At 41.9% G+C, this 26514-nt stretch overlaps 1 protein-coding gene and 1 pseudogene across 11 annotated transcripts in view; one reads left to right on the top strand and one right to left on the bottom strand.

Annotated features, from left to right (window-relative positions):
- Prkca (protein kinase C alpha) overlaps positions 1-26514 on the bottom strand; it is a 428575-nt gene that overhangs the window by 89081 nt on the left and 312980 nt on the right. The window lies entirely within an intron of this gene.
- LOC101715711 (nucleophosmin pseudogene) lies at positions 6692-7771 on the top strand (annotated as a pseudogene).

The raw sequence follows: 26514 nt of genomic DNA, 5'->3' as shown, positions 1-26514 counted from the left end.
ACAAAAAGAGAACTGATCTGAATTCCCCAGTGTCCTGTGTTAGTGCCAAGCTGGATGAAAGAGACATTAAATGGTGCTGACGGGGTCAGGAGGTGAAACCTGAAAACCTCCAACAATCATCACAAGAAAGCTGCCCACCACCTTCACTGGCAGACACAGTACGCATCATGTGGCCCATGTGGCCCAGCCTTGAAGCTCAGTACCTGGCAGGCTGAATTGGCAGCATGGAAGACACTTGGGCACATATTAGAAATGCAGAAAACTGGGTCCCACCTAAATGTGCAGAAACAGGATCTGTGTTTTACCAAGATTCCTGGTGACCTTCATAGGCTCCTCATCTAGGCAACCGTCCTGGCCCAGCCCATGGTGTTGCCCATGCCCTGACTCCTACAAGGTATTATCTCTTTCAAAAGCCTGGTAGATTCCAACCCTGGCTATAATTTGGAATCACTTGGGAGAGGAATTAAAATTCCAGTGCTCAGAATTAAATTACAATATCCAAGAGATGTGGCCTTGATTTTTTAAAAGCTTTCCTGGTGATTCTATTACACAGCAGGGATGGGGCCATTGCTGTATAAAGCTGAAATTCAGAGTTGTTAACCCAGGTGCAGGTCCAGGACCAGAGCATCAGCATCATCTGAGATGTCATTTGATAGGCAGTTTCAGGCCTCACCTCACTCCAAAATTACTAAATCAGAATCCTCATATTACCAAGGTTCCCAGGAGATTCCAGTGTACATTCTTGCTTAGAAAGCATAACATGGGAATAAAAAAAACTCTATTAATTAGAAGGAAAGGCCTTTCACTTGCAGAGAAAAAAACTGCTCAGAGATATAACTGGTAGAGGCTTACATCAGTGTGGGGGGGCTATCTAAAGTCATGGCACATCAAGGTCATGTGACATTATAGTAGTTATCATGATGACAACAAGGGACAAAGGTCTGGGGCTGCCTACCCACAGTGTCTTTCTCACTGTCTTCCAATGGCATCTTTCCTAACGTGAGTGAATTCTCCCATTACCAGGGTTCCTACTCAGGCAGACACCACTGATGCACATGCAACTGGCTCTTCTCTCAGTGTGGTTCCTGGGCCAGCAGCACTAGCACCATCTACTGAATCCGGACTCTGGTAGGTGCAGAGATCTGTTCAGCAAACCTCCAGGTGATTCTGATGTAGGCAAAAGGTGGAGAACCACAGATCTAGCTGGTCATTGCAGATTAACAGTAGAGTTCAATTGTTAAGAATTACAGAAGAAATTTAGAAGAAGTTGGGCAGTCAAAAAGGGAGGAGTGGAGAATGCTAAAGATGTTGGGTCTTTGGAAACAAATTAGAGAGGTATGGCCTTAAGAGCAGGAGTCAAAGACAAGCTTTTTTGCCTGTGGCCCCAGTGTATGCAGAGTCTTGTACTCCTGAAGATCAGTAGTCTTTTGTCTTCTTAGCCAACAGCCTTAACACAGGAAGGTGACAGAGGGGACCACATTGAGAGGAGGATTTGACCAGCTCAAGTCTGCCTGCCACAGAGAAGCTAAACTTAAATTCCTTACGTTCCATGTGTGCCTTCTTCATATTTCTGCCCAGAAAACAACAGCCAACCTTGTGTCTTGTATACTTTTCTTCTTAGTTATTTTGTCACTGGTACAAAATACTGGATACTCACAACGTAAAGGAGGAGAGGTTTACTTTGGTTCATGGTTTTTTGAGGATTCAGTCCACAGTTGGCTAACTCCCAGGCAGGAAGGGCGAGGTGGAAGAAACCTGTTCACCTCATGGTGGCCAGGAAACTGAGAGCAAAGGGAGGAGCCAGGGAGGCAGATACACCCCTCCAGGTCATGCCTTCAGTGAGCTACCCCTCCCAACCAGGCCCCACCTCCTATAGCACATTCAGCTAAGGATTCATCTCCTGATGAGAACAGAGCTCTCATGATCCAATCACCTTCAAAAGCCCACCGCTGCACACATGAGCTTTTTGGAGGACTCAGATATCCAAAATATAACACCTTCTCTAGCTCAGGAGTGGACAGAGCATAAACATACAAGCATGGGCTCCACGGCTCAGCAGATCTACATTCCAATCCTCTTTCACTGTGAAGCCCCAAGCACTGGAGCTGACATTCTTGAGCCTGTTTCTTCAACCAGAAAAATGAACAAGACCCTAATTCTGGTGGTATAGGCTTGCTGGGAGAACTGAATGAAATGATGTACATAAAGTGTCTTTTATATGGCACTTGGGGGCCTAGAAAATGGGGGGAACAGATTTGATAATGTGACTACTCACTATACCCAAGGCACAGTGTCTCAGACTTAGCTCCATTACTCATCATTTTGAAATCTTCAATGATACTGGAGGTCCCCAGAGGACTCAGCCACTTGAAAATTCTCCTGATATTTTAAGGTTTAATGCAATTCAGAAGGTCTAACCTCCTAAAAGTCAACCCCAAGTATCACAAAGGATGAACAATTTGAGTGTAAAAATGAATGTCTTCCACAAGTAATGGAAACAGGCCAAAGGTCTGTCTCTAATTTAAACACCAGAATGAGAATCTTGATACATTTTAAAAGGCAGAAAGTGCCCTGGGATGTCTAACACTGGAGGCTGCAGAAGGTCACATGCCAGATAAGCTAATGAAGAACCTTATCAAGGCCACCAAGAGTTTCGGTGTGTCCCCTGCCATCTGCAAAATTATTGACGGTACTGGCTTTTACATCTTCAAGTTTATAGGCTTGACAGCCAGCACACATGAAATCATTTAAGGTTGATCTCTTCTGAACAGTGATGAGCTAAAATCTTGATTTAAAGCTGTGGGCTTCCTGTTGAGATACTATTGTTTAAGTTGAAAATAAAAAGAGATATTAATTCCAAACGACATTGAAGCAGACAATGGGTCCAAATTTCAATTTCTTATCGCAGCAAAGAACAGTCTTCTGATGTGTGACTCATTGCAGGCCAGGGCATCTGAATCAGGACTATAAAAAACCAACTAGGGGCTCCATCTGCTGAGAATATGGGCTTTGTATAGGGCTGCCTGAGTGTGAATGCTGGCTCTGCCACTTCACAGTTGTGGCAAAATATTTAATCTCTCTGTGCCTCAGTTTCCTCATTGAAGAATTGTACCTCCCTGGTATATCAGGATGACATATCACCCTGATTGATGACTGATCAATAGGATGACTGATATATCAGGACAACAAAGGTTCACACATGTAAAGTGCTTACAGCAGCAACAGGCTTACTAAGGACCCAGTAATAATTATCATTGTCAAAACAAGTTACCAGCAGAGAACAAAATCCAAAAAGTTTAGATGTTCAGAAACTAGACTGTTGGCTAATGAACTGGCAGACAAATGCTGTTGAAAACAGTACAAAGTGCAAATTTTCCAACATAGTTGCAACTAAGTAAGTGATTTCAACAATAGTCTTAAAAGAAGAAGCAATGATCCAGGGTATTACTAACAGGAATAGTTCTCCTCCTATCTGGAAGACAGAACCCAAGAAAGAGAAAAGAAGAGCAAAATTAAAGTGAAAGGAATGGACGAGAAGGTCTAGAAGTAGGAGAAGGAAAAGAAATGTAAGATGCAATCAGGATGTGGGGTCAGAGGTAGAAAAATGCTGCCTGAGCACAGGCGGGAAGCCGACCTTAGCCTCAGCTACAGATGGAAACATCTGGAATGTTTGAGTCAAATACTGATGCCGGACTCCACCCCTGGGGCTCAGAGTCACTTGGTATGGGTTGAGGCCCAGGCATTAGGATCTTCCAGGCTCCCTGGAAGAGTCTTATGTGAAACCAGGGCCGGTACCACTCAGTGGCCCAGCAGTGCAGTTTCTGGACTGGCCTTACTGGTATCACTCACAGACTTGGAGTATTTTCCTTTTAATTCTCTCACTTTTTAACATGCAAGATTAAAAAGTACAGTTATCACTGCAGTAAAAGAAAAACCAAGGCTGTCTGCCATAAATAGGAAGTACCCTACAAGTAAATACAGTGAAAAAATCTGTATTAGGCCTTTCTAGCTGGCTACAGTTGCCAGAGGTCTGATCTCTCTTCTTTACAAGGGGGAAATTAGCATGTGTTATAGTGTTAATGATATTTTAGCCCGAGATAGCCTTCCTTTGCATTGCAACCAAGACTGTAAAGAAAACTAAAAAAGGACTTTCTCATAATGCAATTTAATGCTTTTAAATGTCAGTTCAGTATCTTCAGAAACCATTTCAGTCTACCAAAAGTTATCCCTCTCAGCAGTCCCAGCCCCAACTTGGGGAGCACAGTGGGAAGGAATGCCAATTCTGAGGTTTGAAGGGTGTGAACCTTCCACAGCCTGAGAACAGCAGTGGGCTCAAGAACAGCCCAGCAAATGTCTCACGGCTTACTGCTTGTCTCTCACCTTCTGCAAGAACGGATTGTTTTGATCCACAGAATTAAGATAGAAAAAAAATCATGCCACTTTGATAAACTATTGAGAAGGTTTAAAAAGTTTTAAAAAGAACTATCATGCTAACTCAAGTTCCCAAAGGTAAAAGCCTCTAAGCATAGCAGTATAGAAACAGCGTATTTCCCTAGCTCATAAACTTGCAGCAGAGCTAACTGCACCTAACAGAACTAACAGGATCTGCCCAAATGGGCCCAGAGCCCCATGGAGGGGCACAGGAAGAACACTTTTCTGGGTAGTTTTTTGGCAGTTTTGCAGCCTTATGAGAGGGGTACATTTGCTGAAGAAATACAACTGTGCTGTGGTATTGGCCATTTCAGAATGGAACGTCTGTCCTGTAATTTCAGAACTTTAATAGAAATATAGAATACTAATTATATTCTCATCTTTTGGCCTTGAGAGATGGCTGTTCTGAAATTATCAGCTGTCAAGCCCCAAATTAAGAGATACCAGCCTGCTTTAGAAGGTTATATAATTTCTGGATAATGTCAAATATCCTTTCTGGATAAAACCCATGCAAACCACATTAGAAAGACCTAGATGACCTGACACGGCGGGCTAGGTGGGCCCAGGATGTGTGCTTTGAATAAATGCTTAGAAGTGAGGTAGACAGGCAGACGGTCTGTCTCTTCAGCTCAGAGGACTGAGCAGCCAGACCAGACAGGACTCTCCAGGGGTGCCCCGGGTGGGGGATGGAAAAGTATAGGTCGTGTGGCCAGTGACTGCCAAGGGCCTGCCTGAGGAGAGGGGCGATGTGCACTGAGGCAGGCAGATGGGCAGGAGGGACGTGAGGCTTCCTTGGGGAGGAGCGAGTTGTACCCCGAGACCTGAGTCAAGTGAGGGCCTAATGTGCATTTCAGGATGTTCAGGGAATGGTGGGTTCATGCTGCTTGACTGGGTGCTGCAGATGGTGGCTGACATCTCAGGGGCAGCAGAACATAATGGCTAAGAGTGTGGGCAGCTGGGGTCAAAACCCTCTCTACCACTGATTAGTTGTATGGATTTGGACAAGACACCCAATTTCTCAGCCAGTTCAACTATAGAGATAATTACAGTGCCTAACATCTAGGGTTATTGTGAAAATTAAATTAATTAATGTATGTAAAGCACTAGGGAACCTGGAACAAAGGAAGTGCTATGCAAGGATTTGCTATTAATACTAATAGGAGTAGTAACTCACTGTTTGCTCTCTCCATCATCATCCTTATTATTGCCACCACTATCCAGTCCTCCTGTCCCAGGAGCAGAGCTGTTTTCTCAAGGGAAGAAACTAAGTATATTAAAGGGACAGTTCACATAGTTCTGGAATTTCTAGAGTAAGCTATAGTTAAACAGCTCCTAGATGTTCCAAAATAGGCTGTGAGTTTTTAAAAAATGCAAGACAATTTTTTTTATCTATCCAGAGAATTCTCCAGATGGTTTCTTAATCCGGACAATGTAAGTAGTATAAATTATAAAGTATAATGATGAACACCCTTGAGCTTTCCACCTAATACAGAAGCTAGATCAAGGCCAACACCACAAAACATGCTGAGTCTTCCCTGTTCCACCTCCCTGCCTCCCGTGTGGGTTTTAAACCTCACTATGAGGTTGCTGTGGGGCATGCTCGCTGGGTACGGGTCAATTTGAGAGCACATGGAGGTTCTGAAGGCTCCATCCCTGGGCATGTAAACAAGAAGCTTTGCTGAGAACATAGCTGCATCTCTGTGTCTGCAGATGAACCGGCTGGCACTGACCCACAGTAATCTTGCTTGTTTAGGGTTCACTGCAACACAGTGATATTGTCTGGTGATACACAAATGTCAAGCGTCTCCAAATTAAATGACAACCTGGCCCATCAAAAGATACATTTTGTTTTACAAAATAATTTTCTGTTCTACTGCCTCCCCTGACCCACCCTGTTCCAAGAGAACCCTTGTTCATGGCTTTTGTTTAAAAACCAACATAAAGGACAAAGGTTCAAAACAGGGACTTACTGCAAAAGACAGGATTGTTCAATGTGTGCAGACCTGGTGGCACCCTCCCACCTCCAACCCTGCCTGACAACAAAAGCAGGAGTAAACAAATTCTATAATCCTATTCCAAATCGAGAACTGCAGCAACTGTGTTCTCTGACATCACAGAACAACAACAAAACTCTTCCTTGTTTGAAGTTACCAACAGTCAAAGAAATAGGAAGGCAACTCCCTGGTGTGATTCCGTCCTGTGCGTCTGTTCTCTGGGGCAGTAGCTGTTTATTTCCGTCTGCGTTCTCTCCCACTTAAGTGTGTGCCACCACTCCATGGAAGATTCGATGGATATGGACGTGAGCCCCCTGAGGCCCCAGAACTATCTTTTTGGTTGTGAACTAAAGGCCAACAAAGATTATCACTTTAAGGTGGATAATGACGAAAATGAGCACCAGTTGTCATTAAGAACGGTCAGTTCAGGGGCTGGTGCAAAGGATGAATTGCACATTGTGGAAGCAGAGGCAATGAATTACGAAGGCAGTCCAATTAAAGTAACACTAGCAACTTTGAAAACGTCTGTACAGCCAACGGTTTCCCTTGGGGGCTTTGAAATTACACCACCCGTGGTCTTAAGGTTGAAGTGTGGTTCAGGGCCTGTGCATATTAGTGGACAGCACTTAGAGGCTGTGGAGGAAGATGCAGAATCCGATGAGGACGAGGAAGAGGATGTAAAACTCTTAAGTATATCTGGAAAGCAATCTGCCCCTGGAAGTGGTAGCAAGGTTCCACAGAAAAAAGTAAAACTAGCGGCTGATGAAGATGATGATGATGATGACGACGATGGTGATGAAGATGATGACGACGATGATTTTGATGATGAGGAAGTTGAAGAGAAAGCACCAGAGAAGAAATCGATATGAGATACTCCGGCCAAAAATGCACAAAAATCAAACTGGAACGGAAAAGACTCCAAAACATCGACACCAAGATCAAAAGGTCAAGAATCCTTCAAAAAGCAAGAAAAGACTCCTAAAACACCCAAAGGACCTAGTTCTGTAGAAGATATTAAAGCAAAAATGCAAGCAAGTATAGAAAAGGGTGGTTCTCTTCCCAAAGTGGAAGCCAAGTTCATTAATTATGTGAAGAACTGCTTCCGGATGACTGACCAGGAGGCTACTCAAGGTCTCTGGCAGTGGAGGAAATCTCTTTAAGAAAACGATTTAAACAGTTTGTTAAAATTTTCCATCTTATTTCATTTCTGTAACAGTTGATATCTGGCTATCCTTTTTATAATGCAAAGTGAGAACTTTCCTTACCCTGTTTGATAAATGTTGTCCAGGTTCCATTGCCAAGAATGTGTTGTCCAAAATGCCTGTTTAGTTTTTAAAGATGGAACTCCACCCTTTGCTTGGTTTTAAGTATGTATGGAATGTTATGATAGGACATAGTAGCAGTGGTGGTCAGAGATGGAGATGGTGGGGAAGAGACAAAAATATACACGTGAAATAAACTCAGTATTTAAAAAGAAAAAAAAGAAATAGGAAGGCAAGACTACTGGAGGAGGGCATGGACAGAGGACTGCAGAAAATGGGGAAGTTTAGTGGCCCTGGTCCAAAGAACCTGGAGTCATTCAACATCAAGAGATGGAGTGATGGAGGCATCCCAAACCCATAAGCCACATCTTATGGTGACTTCCAACCCAGAAGAATTAGTTATTTGGATGATTACTAGATACAATGTTCTTTCAAAGAACTTTAGGGCCAAAAATTACTTAGGGAAATATGATCAAATTTGAATACAGTGAAATATGATGGATGATCTTATTTCTCAGTGGTTTGCTTTCAAAGGTAGGCAGAGGGGGAATGTTTGTGTATGTGTGGGGTGTGGGAGAAAGGGAGGGAGAGGGACAAAGGAAAAGAGAGACATATCACCTTTTCCCACTGAAAATGACTGACTGGGCCACGTGTTACTGTGGTTGTAGCCAGGTGTGTTCACCACAGCCCCTTCTTGAGTGCCCAGGAAGATAATGAACAAGATGGTGATGGTAGCAGCATTTCTGGAGGGATTAGTAAGTGGCAGGCAATGCAACAGGCATTGTTATCAAGCCCATTTACAGTAGGACCAGAGGGCAGAGAGGTGAAAGAACCTGCTCACTACATATCACTAATGAGTACTCAAGCTGGGGTGGGCTCTGTAGACACCCAGACTTCACTTGTAAGAATGACATGAACAAGACAAGAGAAGAGGCAGGGAAGTTGGCCTCAGCTAGGATGGGGTAAGGGATAACTCTGTCCAGGAAAAAATGAGGAGAAAGGAAAGAGAACAAATGGCCTTCTAGTGTAGGGAGGGATGACACGGCAGTGGAGCACTGGCAGGGTCTGGCAGGGCCAGCGGTCACCGCACCTGTTCCTGGAGAGGTGGCTGGAAAGTGCTAGCTCCTGACTTTAAGGTGTGAGTATAGTGGCTTCTGGGGTGCAATTCCAACATCACAAACCCACCTAGCACATTGGGGTATTTGGGTCACTAAGTGGTCTTTGTGGTTGGATATGCTAACATCTGCCTAAGAACCAACAGGGAGACCACAAGGCAGGAGACATGGGGCCCAAGAGTACTAGTGTCTTGATACCAGAGAGGTCACCGGGGCAGGCTCTGCCCATGCATGCTGAGGGATGGCACTTAGTGCACTTGCTTGTTGTCATTCTCTCTTGCTCTCTCTGGTATAGGTAACAATTCTAGAATAAATGGTACATGGAAAACACAGAGGCAACAGAAGATTGCAGTGGTTGTGGAAGCAGACTGGGTAAATTTGTCCTGCCGGGAGATTCTTAAGACCACAAAATAATATTGTAATCCAGAAAAATGACATCCCACAAAATAGCATGAATACAACCAAAACAGTGATTACTTCCCCAGTAACAAAATGTCGATGATGTGTGTTCTACAGGAGGCCTGCTGGGTGTGAAGCTGCCTTTTTTGGGGGAGGGGGTTAACTACTTAACAGTTTACTCTGAGTGTCACATTTCAACCAGTCGATTCTTGGACTGAATAAATTTGATAAAATTATCATTTTTATATTTCCCGTTATATTATCTTATAAAAATTAATAAAAAAGCAATTTTTAGTCATCATATTTAAATAATCGGACTGGTAAGTGGTTAACAAGGATTCTCTAGTTGTCTGCGGAACAGAAAAAAATGAAGGGAGTGATTTGGGTTCCTACCATGTTTGGTCCCTGATAAATTAATGCCTGCTGGCTGAGCAAGTGTCTCTGCCATTAAGTGGAGTGTTCTGGAGAACAACCATGCCTCAGTGTATATACTGGGACACACCCACACTCCCACTTGGCCTTGCCTTCTGCCAGTAGGAAAGCATCAATAATGACCCTATTAAATAACAGGAATTGGATTACAGTCCTGTGGCTTCTTGGACAAATTACCACAATGTTCGTGACATAAAGCAGCATGGATTTATCCTCTCACAGTTGTGCAGGCCAGAGGTCCAATATCAGAACCACCATGACAAAACTGAGGTGTTGGCAGAACCATGCTCCTTCTAGTGGCTCCAGGGCAGGATCTGTTCCTGGCCTTCCCAGCTTCTAGAGGCTGCCAGTATTGCCTGGCTTATGCAGCACCACTCCAATCTCTGCTCCATCTCCACATTACCTTCTTTTTCATGTGTAATTAATTCCTCTCTGGCCCTCATATGGGTACACGTGATTGCACCTTAAGCCTTACCCACATAATCCAGGGAAATCTCCCCATCTCAAGACTCTTAACTTAAAAATTTTTTTATAAATTTATTTTTAAATGGGTACATAAAAATCATACATATTAGTGAAGTAATGTGTAATGTTTTGATATAGGTATACATTATATAAATTTTCAATTGGGTTGAACATATTTGTCTATCAAACATTTATCATTTCTTTATGGTGAATACTTTCAAAATTCTTTCTTTTAGCTTTCTGAAACATACACCTCATTATTGTTATCTATATTCACTCTTCTGCAATAGCACACCAGAGCTCCTTACTCCTATCTAACTGTAACTTACACCTACTGATCAACGTTGCTCCATCCCTCCTTCCCTCTTCTCTTCCTGACCTCTGGTAATCACCATTTTACTCTCAACTTCTACGACATGAACTGTTTTACAGTCCACATATGAGGGAGATCATGTGGCACTTGTCTTTCTGTGCCTGGCTTATTTCACTTAACATGATGATCTCCAGTTCCATCTATGCTGTTGCAAATCAGAGGTTTTATTCTCTTTCGGCATTCCATTGTGTATATGTACCACATGTGTTTTACTCACTCATCTACTCTGGACACTTAGGTTGTTTTCATTTCTGGCTATTGTAAATAGTGCTGCAATAAACCTAGGAGTGCAGATGTCTTTTCAACATACTGATTTCATTTCCTTTGCAGATCCTTAACTTTTTCACATCTGCAAAGGGCTTCTTTTTCTCTCCTTCCTCCTTCCTCCTCCTCCTCCTCCTCCTCCTCCTCCTCCTCCTCCTTCTCCTTCTCCTTCTTTTACAAATAAGGCCACATTTACAGATTTCAGGGATTAGGATCTGGTATTTTTGGGTGGTCACTACTCAGCCTATCAGTACCATTAAGGAATTTCTTTTTGGGTGATGAAAATGCCCTGGAATTAGTGGTGACTGTTGTACAATCTTGTGAATATACTGATAACCACTAACTGGTATACTTTAAAAGGGTAAATTTTAGGGTGGGTGGGCTGGGGATTTAGCTCAGTGGTTCCGCCGCCTGCCTCACAAACGCAAGGTCCCGAGTTTGATCCCTGGTACCAAAAATAAATAAATAAATAAATAATTTTAGGGTGGGAGTTATATTTCAGTAAAAGAAGACTAGACATATTTATTGGCATATGTTCATATGCCTTATTATACCCACTCACCCAATCCTAACAATACTCTTGTGAAAACGGGACTCAGATGTCCATTTTCCAGATGAGGGAACAGAAGCATAGAGATGTTGGGTAACTTGTTCAAGGTTGGGTTTTTAGTAAGGGATGGAGTCAGATATACAATTGGATCCTGACTCTGAGGACTATGTTTGGTCAGTGCAAGCCTCAGGGTTTGGTCCCTGATTCAGGAACATCGGTTTGTGTGGAACAGAAGGCAGTAAACGCCTCCTATAAAAGGCCAGGGCATCAACAGTTTAGGCTCTGCAGGACACATTCTCTACTGAAACTATCAAGTCTGCTGCTATACAGGGAAAGCAGCCAGAGACAATATATAAACAATGACTATAGCTATATTCCAATGAGACTATATTTAAAAGAATGAGCAGTGGTTCAGATTTGGCCCCCAGGTCATAGTTTTATTTTTTAATTAATTTATTGGTACATTTTAGGTATACAATATAATCATCATTGGAAATTTGCACCTTTACGTAATCTCTCTTGGTTCTTATTTTTCCCCCTTCCCCTGCCCTCCCTTCAACTCCTCCATGCCTTCCTATTTGCAAAGACTTTGTTTCCATTTTTTCATTTTCTTATATTAATTTCACTCCCTTCTTTCCTTTTCCCTACCCCTCCCACTTCCCCTTCCCCTTTGCCCCTTTTCTTCCTATTTCACATTATCTATTATACCTTTTAGTCCTTATTTACACTTTCAGTTTCTCACACCAGAGAAACTATTCAGTATTTACACATATGTGTCCTATTTATTTCACTTAAGAGTATCGCCTCAATGTGCATCCATTTAGCTATAACTGTCTCTAATTTCTCATTTTTTATGGCTGAGTAGTACTCCACTTTATTTAAAAAACCACATTTTCTTTATCCAGTCTCCAGTTGATGGGCATTTGGGCTGCTTCCAAGTTTTAGCTATGACAAATTGTGCTGCTATGAACATGGGTGCACATATTATCACTGTGGTATGATTCTTTTAATTCTTTGGGGGAAAATACCCAGCAGGGGAATAGCCGGGTCAAATGGGACCTCTAGTCCTAGTTCTTTGAAGTATCTCCACACTGATTTCCACAGTGGTTGCAATCCAGGTCATAGTTTGCTGATTCCTACCATAAGACAAACACCACTCTACCATTCCGACCACTCATCGAATTGCTTGAGGATGATGAGTCTCTACTTCTTTCTGGTTCCTTCCACTATGATCTGAGCCCACTGAACTCTGCCCTTGTCCTAGAGTTGGGGAGAAGTTCCGAGCTGGGACAGAAGACAGAAGATTGTGTCTCTGGACAGGAACTACAATTTACTGCTGCCCTTGGCTGTCATCTCGTATTTCAGCACAACACCATGTTTCTCATGTGTGCTTATGCTTGCCTCTTTTCCCCTAGCAGTGTGAGGTTTCTTTGGTGCAGTAGTCTCTACTCCTAGACAAACCTGATTTGCAGCTGTTCCCTGCAGCCTCTGATCTGGCCATGATCCACTGCTGTTGGCCAACCCTACCTTGTTCAGACTCTTCATCCCATTCCACACCTCAGGTGTACCCAGGCACTAAGGGCAAACTTGGCACCAAGAGCTGTACCCAGGCACCAAGAGCTCCATAAGGCATCAATGGGGCTATTTAAAAATTATGCACCAGCTGCTCCAGAAGGAAGGTGTGCATAGGAGCAATAGAAGGCAAAGGTTGACCAGCTGGAGGAAAGCAGGGCATTGGCAAGGTCCCTCTGCTTCCCACTTAACCCAACTGTGCTTTTACAAACTGAGGGGGTGGCCCTGCCAAACAAGTTACCCTCCTAATTGCCAGATGCCCAGTTTAGGAGCATCCTGAGTGGATGATGGGCTGGATCAGAGACAAAAGGGAAAACCTTTACCCACCAGTTTTGAACAAAGTAGTGGCTCTACCATACCACAGAGCTCATAGCTCACAGTTTCATGATCACATTACTGGGAAGAACACACAGTTCTTGAGATTTGTTTGTATCTGTACTTTGGGCATCTTCTGAAGATGCCATGAGGGAGAAACTGTGTCTAAGAAGCTGCCAGTTCCCTTGCGTCGATACAAGTTAGTTCTGTGCCAGCATCCAGAATTCCTCGGCAAATGTTGACAGAGAAACTGGTGGAGTGACAGATTGCTTCCGGAACAGGATTTGCTAAAACCCTTTCCACGTAACGCTATGGGGGTGGTCAAGCTGTCTAGCTATAAGGCAAGGTTCCCAGTTTAGGGGCTCAGAGTTGGAGCCTCTCAAACCATTCAGGTCAACAAGCCTTCACACGGTGGTGGTGTAAACACTGGCACAGGACTTCATGGAGAAACCAGAAGCAGCAAGCCTATGAGGAGGGCACAGAGGTCTCAGCAGAAGAAGGGGCCTAGGCAGGCTCCAGTGGGCACAAGTAAATATAGTTCTTGAGTTACTTTCTTTTAACTTTGGGTTCTGTGCAACCCTAACACAACCTAGACCAGACAGTCTGTATCCTCTTTAAGCCATGAACCCTTAACACAATACTATAGTTTCTATGACATTTAGAGGCATTCATGGGTTCTGGGTCGAGGGCCTTTGTGGAATGTATGAATACAGATTCTGGCTCTCCAAGAATGGAGGCATCTTTCTCCTCTTCCAAACACATACAGAACCCATGTGCAAAGAGAGTTCAGCAACCCTCAGCCTGGTCCCTATTTTGGGGTGGGACGATGCCTGTGCTACGGTCTGAATTTATTCCCCTTACCCTGTCCATCCCCATTAATTTATATGTGGAACTTCTAACCCTCAAGGTGATGACACTAAGAGGAGAGGCCGTGAAAGGTGATTAGGTCCTAAGAGTGGATTCTGCATAAATAGAATTAGTGCCAAAAAAAAAAATTAGTGCTTTTATAAAAGAGCCTGTCTATCCCTTCTTCCATATGAGTCCCCAATGAGAAGAATCAGGAATGAGTTCTCACCAGACATAAAATCAGGCAGCATCCTGACTTCCCAGCTTCCAAAACTGTGAGAAATAAATTTTTGTTGTTTATAAGTGACCCGTGTATGATATTTTGTTATAGCAGCCTGAACAGAGCCAGGAATTCTGGGACCTGGGAGAGGTACTGGAAACGGGGAGCAAGAACTGACTGGGGCCTGCTCTCAGATAGGAGCTACAAATAAAGAGGTTGGTCCATGGTGGCTCTGGTCAGCCCCATGGACTGCCATCCTTCCGAGTGATACAATATAATTGGCCAGAAACAACAAAAACATCACATTACTCTCTCACTATGATTGAGAGATTTTCAATCACAGCTTGAGTGGCCCTTAATTACAACATTTCTGAGGCTCCAAAAAATGAAAAACAGACTTAACAGTTTGTGTTTCCCACCATTTACTTCAACATTTCTATCTCCATTTTAGGGAGGCTGCAACCTCTGGCCCACCTCCACTGAGCACACAGTGGTGGGGCTCAGAAGCTGCCATGAACTCTGAATGGCTGGTTAAGGATGTTAAACAGTAAACTGCATCCAACATATCACATTTAGGACTTACCTAACCCAGAAGGTCCATGCCACACTAATGAAGCCATTCTTTCTCTGCTACTAATTATTTTGAATCCCTACTGCCTAGCAGAGCACCTTGTTATGCATTCTGTAACTATTTGCTACATGCATTTCCCTGTCACCCTTGCCTCATGCTTCTGGGTTCACACAGGCCCTTCCCTGGGCACATGCCACCTGGAGCACACCTATTTATCTCAGTTCCTCTAGCCTGTACCTTGAATGAAGATCCACCTTCTCTGACCTTTTCTCCTGCCAGCCTAGCCGGTGGAACTTTCATCTCTGCAGAATGACAGCAACTTGGGGGCAGGGGCTGCACATTGCATCCTACCCGGGTCTCTCCCTAGTATCAACAAAGGGCAAGGTGATGTTCACTGGATTCTTGCTGATTGACTGAGAAGCTAAAGCAAACAGAAAGCTTGAAAGCACTGCATCTTTTGGCTGCAGTACATAAAGTGTCCATATGGAGGGACTCCAGGACAAGGAAAAATCAACAGATTTTTTTTTTTGAGAGAAACTAAAGCCAGGCCAAAAAGAATCCAGTGCTTTTTCTGAAAACATTAGATGCTCTGAGCCCACAAAAACTGAAGGACATGTGATATGTCTCCAGCTTTCAGGAAAACTGCATCACATGGCCGCATTGGAAACTATCATTTCCTAATCTTCTCTGGATTTCCAGAAATTAAATGCAAAGGAATCAACATCAATTGTTGGCTGGGCACCAATTCACTGAGATTCTGTGCACCAGCAGGGCTTGAGGATTGAGTTCCTTTTGATGTACTTGTTCTAATTATGATGTATGAAGTCTGCTGGTGCTGCTGGTATTTATGAACTCCACAGAATTTGATTCAATTTTTTTCATGTTAATATATAACGGCCCATAAATTTTGTGATATTTGTTTCCTTATTGCCAGAGACAAAAGCAAGAAAAATTAAATATACCAAAAATATACTTGCTTAACCATCCAATTCCCACTACACCTAACCTATACATAAATCTGAATTCAGGGACTTAGAAAATTTCACATTTTAGCACCTACTACTAAATGTTTTGTTTTGTTGGTAAGACAGACTGCTTGGCAATGGGGATGAAATTTCTGTCCCGGTAAATCAAGAGGCCAAAAAACATGAGTCAGCAACTCCTCAATCAAAGAAACATGGGAATAAAATTTATAAAGAGAATTTAGAGGAGTATGGTGTGAGAAGACAAAGAGCAGCATTCAGTTCTAAAAAGATCATAACTTTTTCTCTTATAGTTTGCTGAAAATAAAATCTTCTATTAAAGCTCTACAATCCTGATGTTTCAAAAGGAAATGCAACCTGGTTATAAGAGAAGTATCCTTAGGCTGTGAAAGACTGATATAATTCTGTATAAATGCATAAGAAAATATTACCTTAAATATTTATTTTTTCTTGTGAGCGTAACAGATACATTCATCATATGAAAAATTTAAAGACATAAAAGTACAAAGAAAAAAATTTCAAGTACGTATATTTCTATCGTGAGAGAATTGACATTAGCATATTGGTGTATTGACTGCTGCTCTCCTTCCTGTACAGCTGCCTGTGGTGAAACATATATTTTTATAGAATTCTCATCATTTTATGATAGTTTTAGATCCTTCCTCACCTTTACAGAGAATATAGCAACTGATGACCCTCATGCATAAATATTTATCTACATTTCTGATCTTTTCCTTAGGATATTTTTTCTTGAAAGTAGATTAAGGGGCACAAAATTACTTAAGACGCTTGACCTACTGCCATATGACTCCCCAGAAAGTTATATGAAAAGAATTACCAAAATCTTATCAAGGGTGTGGTAAGAAAAGTAAAGAATAACTATGTTTGGCTCCCATGATTACCTTTTAGGTTTAACTTTCCCCCTTCATGGTTATTTCATCATTTGTATTTATTTTTCTTTGCAGTACCCCTTAAGTTTCCTGGAGGGTGATAAAGAATTTTCTTTTGGGGTCAGAAGACTTGTTCTGATATGTATGACAATAGCCCCTTTTCATATTTGCCACAAATTGTGTTTAGATTTGCCATGCTCCTAGAAACAGGAGCTTAACTTTTATGCAGTTAAAGCCATCAAACACTTCCTTTTATTTCTCCCACTTCTGTTAGGCTTAGAAAATCCTTGCCCTTTCGGAGATTAGTTACATATTCACTGATGTTTTCCTTCATTATATTGTTTCTTTTTTATATTTAACATTTAAATCCATTTGGAATTTATTTTGGTGAACAGTGTGAGGCAAGATCTCATTTGATTTTTTTCTTTTAAATGTTTAGACAATTTTCCCCACCACATCTGTGGAATAAGCCATACTTTTTTCACTGGCTCATGTGGTTTCTGTTTGTTTATAGCAGACTCTGTTTTCAGGGCCATCTCCTTTATCACATTCAACCTTCTGTTAGTTCCTGCAACAAGCTTATATTTTATATTGTTCTAGATTTCCAACACATTTTAAAATATAGCAGCCTAGGTCCCCACTCAGCACTTTCCATATATGTGCACAGTTTTCATGACTCAGGGCAACTCCACTTCAGCTGCTTGTTTGTTGTTCACTTGATAAATCTCTGCACAACCTTTATGCTTAGTGTTTATGGATTGCTCTACTTTTGGTGTATGCTCTATTAATAGAACACAGATGAGTTTTTATTTGAAAAACCTCTGTCTAGAATCCAGGTGGTTTACCTTGTGGTAAACCATATACTCAATACCTGAAACTACAAGCACGGACCTGGTAAGGTGCTCAGTGTTTTGGACAAAATAACTGAGGTCTTACAGATGGGAAAGCTGAGGCTTGGAGAGATGCAGTAGCAACATTCACAAAGCTCTCTTCCTAGTAAGATGCAGGGCTGGGAACACACAGTCCAACTCCAGCACATTTTTTTGTTTGGGTTTTTGTTTTAAATTAACATATGATACACACATATTATTGACACACACATGTTATGAAGTACAGTGTGATGTCTCCATGTGTACAATGTAAGTAATGAAATCAGGGTGTAGAGTGCATCCATCACCTCAAGAATTTTTCATTCCTTTGTGGTGAGACCAAAAATCCTCTCTTCTAGTTAGTTTGAAATACACTGTAATATTTTAAATCTTAGCTCCACACCATACAATAGAACGATATGGAGGTTCCTCAAAGCATTAAAAATAGGACCACCATATGATCTAGCATTCTCACTCGTAGGTATATATCTAGAGGAAACAAAATCAGTATGTCAAAGAGAATCTGAGCTGTCATATTTGTTTCAGCAGTATTCATAATAGTCAAGATACAGAATCACTTTCTGCCCATCAACAGATGAATGGATAGGAAAACGTGGGCTGTCTACACACAAAGGACTACTATTCAGCTACAGAAAAGGAATGGATTCCTGTCACTGGCAGAAACGTGAATGGACCTAATGAACATTATGTTAAGTGAAATGAGCCAGACACAGAAAGATAAACACAGAAAGATCATGATATATTTGTGGAATTTTAAAAAGCTGATCTTGTAGAAGAACAGAATAGAATAATAATTACCAGAGATAGGGAAAGGTCAAGGGAAGAAAGGGTTATGGAAAGATTAATCAATGGGTACAATATTGTAGTTAGATGGGAGGGCCAAGTCCAGAACATTCTTATACACTCACTCAATGGCTGCCTCTGTTGTGTGTGGCTTCGCATCTGTCATCAGTCTTTCATCTCCCCAGGACTTAATTTATTTTCAATCTTCTGTACACTGTTTTATTTTTATTTATCTTTTCCAAAACCTTATAAAGTGTAAATGTTATTTGAATTCTATAGCTAAACATCTTTTTCTTTGTACCGGGGATCAAACTTAGGATCTTGTGCTTGCCAGACAGGCACAGCGCTACTGAGCTACATCCCTGGCCCTATAGCTGAACATTTTAAAGGCTCACCCAAACATTTTCTTAATCCTGTGTTCCTCTGCTTATCAGAGGAAAGAATGAAATAGTATCTTCTGACCCCTTCCCTCACTATGACAAACTGGATGTGGTGTGCCCTAAATTTCTATTATCTCCTATTCCATTTCTCATTCCTCCTACTATAAAATTATGTAGTTATAATTGTTATATAATTTATATTTTCCAATACTTGTTTTTCATAGGATTTCAATGCTTACTCCTCTCTTTATATATTATGACTCTTCTATTTCCAAGCTTTTCATTTTGCTTCCTATTTTGTAGTCTTTAGCTTGCCTTTACATACTTTTTCTAAGAAAGTTATGTGGGTGATGTATATTCTACACCCTTGCACAACTGAGACCATGTCCAGTGAATGGTTACCTGGCTGGGTAACAAATTTAGGGGCTATGAACTTTGTCCAAGTTTTTAAAAAATTAATTTTATTGGTACATTTTAGGTATACAATATAATGACATTCATCATTGGAAATTTACATCTTTACATAATCTCTCTTGGTTCTTATTTTTCCCCCTTCCCCTGCCCTCCCTTCAACCCCTCCATCCCTCCCTATTTACAAAGACTTTGTTTCCAGTTTTTCATTTTCTCATATTAATTCCATTCCCTTCTTTCCTTTCCCCTACCCCTCCCACTTCCCCTGCCTCTTTGCCCCTTTTCTTCCTATTTCACATTATCTATTATACCTTTTAGTCCTTATTTACACTTTCAGTTTCTCACACTAGAGCTTTGTCCAAATTTTATCAGTGATGCATCCTTTTCAAATTTAGTACTTCATATAATGAGGAGCCTCATGCCAAACTGGTTTTTGTTCTCCTGTAGGTCACCTATACATTCTGCTCCCTTTTTTGTAACTAAAATTTTTTCTAGGCTATTTCTAGTTGAACACTTCTTTCTGTTAATTTTGCTAAAATGGAATGCATTCCTTTTAGTTCAGTTGCTTCAAAGAAGTGCTCCTGTCATCTGGAATTACTGCTTCTTTCTGTTTCAGTTTGTCTTCTTTTGTTTTTGAGATGAAATGATAATTCTCAAGTTAGATCCGGTTCTCAGGCTTCCATTTTTATTATACTCTCTTCCATTGCTACCATTGTATCCTCTCCCTACATTCTGCAAGAGCTGCTAAGGATTCTCTCAGAGCACTGATTTGATTTTCTACAACGCTTCCTCTGCTCTCAGTTGCTCCATGGATATTTTAATTTATTGTTGCAGCTTAAGTTGCCTTACAGGCATTTCATACTCTCCCCCACCCATCTTGTCTGCCTCCTTGTATAGCCCTGAAACATTTAAAAATCTCATCTTATCTTTCCTTTCAACTTGTTTGCTTAAATGGCCTAATGTTCTTATTTTATAGAGATTGTGCATTCTTTCATCCTACTGAAATTTTATGGAGTTTTCTCAAATATTCTATAATCCCTTTTCCTCCAAGTAATTCATTTTCATGTATGTTCTCCGGGGTGATAGTTCTTTCTTTTTATCTCTCCATATATTTTCTAAATGGGCCACATATTGTGTGTGTTCTCTTCCTTACTCATCCTTTGATGAGGAAATACATATCCATACTTGACATATGTCAAAAGATGCTGTTTGGATTCACCATTGGCTCTGTCCATTGTCTGCCTGGACATTGGTGACTTTGCTTCTCTAAGAACTAATTTGATGCTCAAATTGATATTCATGGTTCCTTGTCTATCAGTGTATTTTTTGGAGTAGGTGGACACATACTCAGTTCACAATGCTTGTTAATCACACACTGAGTCCATTTAAAGTTAGAATCCCACTGCCATAGAGATCCTCCCCTACACCTGTCCACTCACCGTCCTTCACTCATGGGGCTCAGAACCTTCAGGATATAATCCACTAAGACCAAACCTTTTGCTTTTCCTTTGGAAGTTATTTTGATTCAACCCAGAAATACAAGGATAGATGGATTTCCTATGAAATTCTTGGAACCCCACTGTTTCTAGAAATCCTGGTTTATTGGAAATGGAGTAGATTCCTCCTGGCTATTCTCAGTTTACATCTAAGCTGCCCACCATCATTCCTTGTGGAGGATGTCCTACCTCTGCTCTCATGCCATTACCTTTTCATCACGTGGGTGACTTTTCAATGTGCTCCTAGAACAATGTGGTCTGTTTTCTAAAAGCTGAGGCTGTGCAATTCCATTCCACTTGGCCATTTCATGTACTACATCCCTAACCTCCAATTGAACTGAACACTCCAGTAATTTTCAAGGATCCACTGATTTCCTGGAGCTGGAGTGCAGCTGAGTGTCAGGGCCCATTCATGGATCTGAAGGTAAGGACCTGCTCTAAGATAAACACTATTCCTCTAGTACTGCAAATTATTTCATACTGGTCATCTGAGAGACTGAATCAGATTTCAGGGAAGGCATTAAGATAAAAGGACCTGTTGGTATTTGGGGGCCATAATCAAATGATTCTTCTTTCCTCAGTGTCTTAGTCCATTTTCTGTTGTTTTATCTGAATGCCTGAGGCCAGGTGATTCATAAAGAATAGAGGTTTGATTGATTTCTCATGGTCCCTTACTATTTTTAAAAGCTCTCTCTTTTCATGGTCACTGACTGCCATCCTGTCTTTATCTGATAGTCTGTCTTCAGATGGCTCAGTCTGCAGTGTATACTTTCAATAGAGTTTTTAATGTCCTGGATATCTCTTTGAATCTGTTTCATGGATTCCATTTCTTTCCTATGTTGGGCATTCATGGCTTCCATCATGGTCCTGAACTCATCTATTTTTTTTTAATCTGTTTCTGTTCTAGAGTCTCTAATCATGTCTTTCATTCTGCTCACAGTGATATATGCTCACCCATGTTTACAGCAGCATAGTTTGTAATAGCTAAAACTTGGAAACAGCCCAATTGCCCATCAACTGCAGACTGGATAAAGAAGATGTGTTTTTTTTTTTTATAAAATGGAGTACTACTCAGCCATAAAGAATGAGAAACTAGAGACATTTATAGCTAAGTGGATGCACATTGAGGCCATACTCTTAAGTGAAATAAATAGGACACACGTGTGAAAATACCAATACTTTTTCTGGTATGAAAAAAATAAAAGTGTAAATAAGGATCAAAATGTATAATTGATACTGTGAAATAGGAAGAAAAGGTCTAAAAGAGTAGGGAAAGTGGGAGGGGTATGGGAAAGGAAAGAAGGGAAAAGAAAAAATATGAGAAAAGGAAAAAATGGAAACAAAGTCTTTGTAAATAGGGAAGGGTGGAGGGGGTGAAGGGAGGGGAGGGAAATGGGGAAAAAATAAGAACCAAGATACATCATGTACAGGTACAAGATCCCAATGATGAATGTAACTGTACTGTATACCTAAAATGTACCAATAAAGTTAATGGAAAAAAAAAGAATAGAGGTTTGTTTGGCTCGTGGCTCTGGAGGTTAGTAAGTCCAACAGTATGGCACGGGCACCTGCTCTCATCTGGTGAAAGCTTCGTGCTGCATCATAACATGGAAGAGGCCATTCTTGGCAAGACAGAGCAAGCATGCTAGAGAGTCTGCTTTTGTAAGAAAGTCACTTCCATAATAATCCATCGATTCATTAATCCACGAATGAGTTAATCCACCATGAGAGCAGAACCTAGGTGACTCAATCTCCTACTACAAGCCCCCACTTCTCTAATACCATTCATGTGTAACTTTGGAGATTAAGTTTCCAAAACATAACATTTGAGGAACATATTGAAACCACAGCACTTGGATAATAGGAAATGAGGAAAGCAAGATCCTTCTTCATGAATCAACACACTCCTGGATTCATCTATGCTGGGCCAGGGTATAGCTTCCCAAAGTCCCCTGAAGGAGACAGAGGGTTCTGCAGGATCCTAGGTTTTAAGACTGGCCTGTGTCCAGCATGAATATAGTATTCAAATAAGAAGAGATCCAGGGTAAACTGGCCCAAGGAGATGACTTCCAGTGCTTCGGGCCCCAGGAACACAGGTACTTCTATCTTGAGACAAATGTTCCATCTTAGACATTTATCTAATGCTCATGCTATAGCACAATGTTTGCTGGGCAGTGTTCTGAGTTCCCCATGTTCTGTCTGTGGAGAGAGAGGGGATTATACCAAGATTATATTAGGTTGTAGTAGATTTCCACTATATACGGCCTATGAGACAGCATTTTACAGGACAAATCAATAAAACAGGTTCATTATAATTTGCCTTCTCTAGGATCTTGATTACACTGACAGACTACTCCAACTGTCAGCAAGCACAAGAGTAATTCTATTTTTCCTGTATAAATTAATAAACTATATATACCATCTTGCTATATGGCTCAGTCTATCGGAATGGGTCTCTATGGGCTTGATAAATGTCTTAATGGTAACAAGAGTGAACCCTGGGACCTTCAACATGGAAGGTCAGAGTGAGCTGCACCCCCTCCTTTCCCTAGACGCTACTGCCTTTCCTAACGCGTGTCCTACTTTGAGAAATGAAGAGTTCAGTTTTATCAACCTCCCTCTTGCATCACATCAAACACGGAGATACTTTTTTGTTTGTGTTTCAAATAAACCTAACCTATTGCAAGGTGGCAACAGGAAACACCTAGAGCTGCATTTCTCCCAAGTCACTGTGTACAAGAATCACCTTGGAGAAGTCACTAACCACAGATTTGCAGGTTCTGCTCTTGGCCTTGAAGAATATGGGAGCAGCAATTTGCACACAGAGCAGCAGCAGCTTTGAGAAGCTGCAGTTCGGAGGAGGGTGTGCTTAGCGGGTACAGAGAACTGACTTTAAGGAGTCATGATGGGTACCTGTCTCACCTGAGGGTCCCTCCTTCCATTCCTACACTCAGACCCAGAGAGCGTATTCTCAAGGCAACTCCACTCCACAGTACCATGGCAGAGCGGTTCCGATCCTTGCTCACACAGGAGACTCAGTACCTGTGCTGACAAACCTTTTGGTTATTCTTAGGGAATTGTTATTAGAGACACAGAATAAACATGTTACACTTCGACTCAGGTTCTAGTTCTGTGTTGTCTCCTGGAAAGTTCTTAAAATTCTCTAAAGCTCATATAAAAAAATGAGTCTCACTCAATAGGAACTGTAAGTATTAAGTGAGATTATGCAAGGAAAACCTTTGGCCTAGTGTCTGACACAAACAAGTACTCAATAATTCTTAACTGCTATTATCAGTCTCATCCAGGGAAAACCCTCCAGCATCCTTTGGGCATGTCCTGAACACTTTCCAGGCACCATCATAGCTCAGGGATCTGTAGTCAGTAAGATGCCTAAGGGTCCTGGGTGCATGGGATCAACGCTCCAGAGGGGATACAACTTTTCACCTCCAGTACTGCAAATAAAACAGGGACGAACCCTCTTCACAATGAGAGATTTTTCTGGGATGTCAAGGCTAAAAGACTGTTTTACTGCTAAAGCCTATTATCCCAACCACAGTTTTTAAAAAAATCTAGATGTTCTCATTACCTTTCCATCTCTGACTGGGCCCCTGAATCTCTCTTGTTTTTGATCATTCTTGGTACCAACCAAACACACAGCCTTGGGGCTCCTAGGAGTAGGAGTGATGGGGTAGCTTTGGGATGCTGCTCCTGGTTCAGCACTGGCACAACATTTCCAGATCACAAAACAGTGACTTTTTTTTACCTTGGGTTTCACTGAGGGAGCCCCTGAACAATGTCTTCACTCAGGCAACACCGACCAAACCAGAAGACTCTGACAGTCTGCTTCTCAACTCCAGAGCACCCAGTGCTCCAGAGAGAAAGAACTGCCGTACCCCATGATGAGACAGGCAGTTTTCTAAAGGAGAAAGGGAAGGACTGGGTATGGGTGTGATTATTCAGCTCTCTCCAGGGACCAGAGGGAACTGCTCCATTTGTATTCCAGCTGCTTAACCAGTATTCCCTATCTCCCCATCCCTGAGCTGACAGAATGGTTCTCTTCTCCGAGGAACAGGTAATGATGCCAGCAACAGACACAGTGAGAACTAGCACTTTGTGGGGCTGACTGTCCTCCATCAAGTCCTTCCCTTTGTATCAAGATGGGCTGAGCCTGAAGAACTAGGGAGGGGAGCAGAAGATCCCTCCCCCACCACCCCCTCAGTCTGATTACTTCTTCACTTGTGCTTAAAATAGACTATGCCAAACCCAAATAACCCTGGCGATTAAATTAAATTAAATCAGGCCTGGCTTCCAGGTAGTTGCTAATAAAATCATAACCATTCACATCAGTGTGGCAGACAAAGACAGAACTGTTTATTGGTTCTGCCCCACCCCGTTTGTAGAAGGTAAACAGAGACAGAGCCCTTACAACCAATATTCTTTTTCTTGCCTTCATACAAGCAACTAGGCACCTGACTTTTCAGGCTGATGAGGAGCAGGAATCTGTTCTTGCTAGCTTGCCTGAGAGAACCTCATCTTCTTGTGGTCTTTGCTGGGTTCCTTGCCAGGAATATCCTGGCTAGCTAGCATCAAGCACGATTCCAGGATAGCCTGGAACCATCCACCAGCAAGGGCCTCTTGCCCACATCAGTCTACAGAAAAGGGAGAAAATGACCTTTGCCAAGCTGTTTCCTCTACCTGCTGGATCAATTACTTTTCCATATAATTTTGGTCCTCCAGAATAGGCTCAAAGCTGATTCTCAGAGGAATGTACCTTTCAGGGGCTACTGGGAGTCCATGTGAACAAGAGGCCGTAAGTACCTATCTCTAGAAAACTGTGGTCCTTGGGGAGAGAGAGAAAATAAGAACAGAACTTTTTTTTAGTCTTTGTATCTGGTCTACCGGTGCCATCTCTAATCTCAGAATACAAAGCTGAAGACAGGTGTTAATTAAACACACGATGTCAGAGCTAAGATACCTTCACTGACAAAGCCTCCTATCATCTCAACCATAGTTAGAACAACAGCAACAACAACAACAACAAAAACACTGTGGACATTTTCATTATCTTTGGACTCTCTCCCTGCTGAGGCCAACCGGTCAATACCTTAGACAACCACAAGGCAGACACATGCATCGAGCCTAATGAGAGATGAAACTGATATGGAAAAGGACTGATTGGTGGTTAAGACTTTGGAGGTAAAACTTTTAATCTAGTGAAGATACTAAGATGAGGATTCCCAAATCCTCAATTTCCCAAGATACTTTGGACCACTGAGCCATACTACTAAAATAATCACCAAATTGGCAAAACTGTGAAATGAAAGAAATTGAACGTTAAGACTGGCAGTATTATAGAACCTTCAAGTCTGGGATAGTGCACAGGATGAAGATCCCATGGGTCTGACAGGGTGGGCTCCTGTGACCTATGTCCTTCCTGGTGGAAGGAATGGATGGAGAGAAGCCCTGCTATTGTGAGCATTAAGCCCAGTTTACAAACCAAGCAGGAGTACATCATTTTCCTAACTGCGGAAGGGCCTTGTGATGATTCATGGATAAAATGTACCTGGTTTTTCTTTCCTTTTACTGAATGGAAGCCAGGTAGCCTGGCTTTCCTCAGGATAGAGGCTAAGAACACACAGCCATTGTTAGCATGTTGTCAACTGGTTCATCCTCGCAGTTGGAATTCCTCGGGAAAGCAAAGCATGGGCGGGTGAGAGGCACAGGTCTGCCAAGCAAACAACACAGCCTGCAGACAAAGCTGCCACCGGGGAAAGTCACTGAAGGCCAACAGCTCAAACTGTTGACTGGAGGGCTTTGTCCAGTTCCTGGGCCCTAATTAAATGTCTCCTTCCTGTTCCCCATTCTAACCGTG

This window comes from Heterocephalus glaber, unplaced genomic scaffold, assembly GCF_053883595.1.
Source record: "Heterocephalus glaber isolate CG9 unplaced genomic scaffold, H.glaber_assembly_v1.0 deba00000937, whole genome shotgun sequence".
NCBI lineage: Eukaryota > Metazoa > Chordata > Mammalia > Rodentia > Bathyergidae > Heterocephalus > Heterocephalus glaber.
Note: the sequence above shows the minus strand (reverse complement) of the source record. Positions and strands in the feature narration are given on the sequence as shown.